The sequence below is a fragment of the Tachysurus fulvidraco genome, chromosome 1, assembly GCF_022655615.1.
Source record: "Tachysurus fulvidraco isolate hzauxx_2018 chromosome 1, HZAU_PFXX_2.0, whole genome shotgun sequence".
NCBI lineage: Eukaryota > Metazoa > Chordata > Actinopteri > Siluriformes > Bagridae > Tachysurus > Tachysurus fulvidraco.
Genome location: NC_062518.1, coordinates 15,287,103 through 15,290,692, shown reverse-complemented (window position 1 = coordinate 15,290,692; position 3,590 = coordinate 15,287,103).

The following is a 3,590-nucleotide window of genomic DNA, read 5'->3' as shown; positions in this document are numbered from 1 at the left end:
AAACGCGCCCTTCCGCGCCCCCTAGTGGTTCATACCTGTTGTACAACTACAGAGAGCCAGTAGTCTGAGACTTCAAAGTTTCTTTACACAAACACGCCCATTTTTTTAGTACAGCTCCTTTGTTTCTGGTCTCTGGTGCAAAACTAGCAAGCAGAAATAAGACACTGAACTATTTGTTTCATCATAAATACTACAATGCTAAAAGAATAGATATTATGAAGTGAATGGATAAGCTAAAGTTGATCTGGAAAGTTAACTGCAAAGCACCATGAAACTGACTTCTAGACATAATAAATATTACACGGTTTATTTATTTGTTTTGGACCGGTAGTTTTTTGTTGTTGATTTTTTAAACCTCTTTTACCTTTATATTTAAGTAACTGACTCGACTTATAATCTCTAAGGAAAAACATTATTTTAAAGCACACTTACAATACTGTTTAGTTTGGACTGAATGAGCAGCAACCCAAACACTGTCCAAGTCAAGACCGAGACCCTTTGGAGGTCTGAGCTGAGACATTTTAAACTAAATTAATTAACTTCAAGCTCAAATATACCTTTTCATTTGGTTTCAACAATGCTACCAGGTATGAAGAAATTAAATATTGTAAGTAAATTCAAATAAAATAAAATAAAAAGTGTATTCAAACAACAAATGAACCAACACTTCCCTCCATTACACTCTTGTCTATTCTCTGTGATCCAGGTAAACTAATGTCAGTCATGACATTAAAGTATTTGCTTTATGATCAGAGACACAAAAACTAATTCTGGCCTAAGAAACGTAATAAAAAAAAAATCTCAATCATTTCCTGAAGACAGTCAGTAATTAAAGAAATGTGTAAGAAATACTTTGATCATTGTTAAAGCTACAAATATTCCTATATTCCTTTTGTGTAACATTAACAACATAGGCAGCAGCAGATATATAACATATTGATACACATATTTTTCTGTTTACCGTATTTGAAGACATATCAGATTGTGTTTAGATTAATACACGACAGATAAGATGGACATCAAGCGCAACAACCGTAAAAAAAAAAAAAAGAACTTACTCGCACGTGGCCTGAGAGGTGGTTTTCTCTGCCCACGCAATTGAGTTCCCGTTCTCGGCCTATTGCACTTTTAATTAACTCATGCCTCTCTGTATTTTCTTCATTGTCCATTTTGTTTACATCCTTAACATTACGTTTAATATGTTAAAATGGGTGGAAAAAAGAACATCTACCTGTCTTTGATCTTCCTCTTAACATGTCGACGTCATTTGAAACTCTACCCTTATATTTAAGTTGCTTTGTGCAGTATGTTGATTTTTGTTGAATGTCTGCATGGAGTTGAAAGTTTTGTGGATCACATTATGCTAACTTAATAATCGATGAGGTTTAAAACATTCTTAAAACTCATATTGTGTAACGCGCTCTCCATACAACCTCACGCAGGTACGTCATGCGCTAAGGAAAAGAATCAATCACTGGTTAATTTCGGATGTCAATCAAGTCATCATTTTAGATAAAAAAAAATTGTGGAAAAAATGAGCTACTGCTACTACTAATAATTAACACTGGATCCAGTCAATAACTACTTAGCTGCATGAGACTGAATCAAAATGACGTCAAATCATTAGAAATTTTAGGTACTTTTTTAGGTGAGATTTAAAGGGAATGAAATTCTAATTACAAATCAGACAGGACTTGACAAGAAACCATAAAAAGTAAAATATGACCAAGTTCTGGTATAAAAATTAAATATAACTATTATACCCTGTAACTGCATTATAAGGAAATGTACAAACATACTATTCTCATCCCTTTTCCTGCAGTGAAGGTATGTTCGCACACTGGCAGTACCTTGGGTGGTACTGCCACACTGACGTTTTGTCTTATTAAACCACCTTTTGTTAAGATTTGCCTTAACTCAATCAAAACATTGTTTGAAAATAGGGCAGCATAATTTCTGCCCCTTTTATCACCCACTAGCTCTTTCTGCCTCTCTTATCACCCACTAGCTCTTGATCTCTGTGCCCTAATAAGTCTATGAATATAAATGGGACAGTGAATATGCTTCATCTCTCACACATACTGTATATTGTGAACCCTCTCTCATTCATGAAAATAACAGGGTGCCAGTGGCAGACCTGCCAATTCTGGTGTTCAGAATTCGAGCTACACACTGATGGGGTGTAAAATAATTCTCACCAAAGGATGTCAGGCCTTTATGCCAACCTCATGGATGGAGTCTGTTACTGACTGTTTAGTAAAAAAAAAACATGAACAAGACTTGCCTGCTGGAGGTCATTTTGTAGGGCACCAGCAGCACCCCTCCTATACCTCCTTGCACAAAGGCCCTGCTGGTGTATCGTTGCCCTTCTACAGCACTATCCAGATCTCCATGTGTAACGACCCATCTACCTGTGTCTTCTCAATACTCTTGAAACTCAACAAACCTCCTTGCAACAACAGATATGAACATGTATGTGGCCACCATTTATGACATTTGGCCTTCTCCAGAGCAGTTTGCATTTTTTTGTACTGGGCAATTGGGATTTAAAGGCCTTGCTCAAAGGCCCAGCAGTGGACATTTGGTAGACCTGGGATTCAAACTCATGCCCTTCCAATCAGTGGTCCAATAATTTATCCACTAGTCTAACACATCCCACATGGAACCACTTAAAGTGAACATCTGTTCATCACAGTCTAACACCATCACCCAACATCTAAACACCATACTCTACATACTATACCTAGTTTAGAATCCTGGTAAGTTAGGATGTCGAGGAAGATTTGTTTTTATTCGGTTCATGATCTCGGCACACTTTCAAAAACTTCAACAAATGTCAAAACAGTTCAACAGAAACATTCACAGTTTCCTATCCATGCTCAGCTGATTCTCCCCATTGTGGGAGAGTAATCTGCTATGACCATCTGCACCCCTTGGCTGTGGGCCACCTCAATTTAAAAAAATTCAGAAACCAACGAGAGATCTGAATGTTGACATACTTTCTGCTATGAAGCCACTTGAGCGGGGCAAGATGATGGCCAGAAACACTGTCTTCTTTCTTCATTTCACTTGTCCAACACATCAGATTGCAGGACAAAAGGGAGAGAAACGTCAGGTGAATTTAAAAGCGTGCCAACAAGTATAAACCTTTGATAACAGCCAGCCAGACCCAGGAACTGCCTCACACCTTATTTGTCTTGAATATTGATTATCAATTTGGAGATGCCCTCATATGTTTTAAAGGCTGTTGCCAATAATTAGACAGCATGATTCGGGGATTAGGATAACTTTACGGACAACCTGAAAGAAATTGTATTAAACTGATGTAATCCAAAAAGTGTGGAAAATGCAATTTTTACAAGGGAATCTGTCAAGCCTCTTAGGTCAAGTCCAGTGTCAAATTAAAGTGAGCTGCACCTAACAAACTGACACAGTATTGACACACCAAAACTGACCGACCCCTTGGCCTTGGGCACCAAAACCACTAGACTGCTCACATTGAGTATAGCTTTTAGATTTAGGTGCTTTATGAGGTGCAATTGATCAGCAAGAGGCAAAAACATAGAAAATTCCCATTTTAATAATAACAC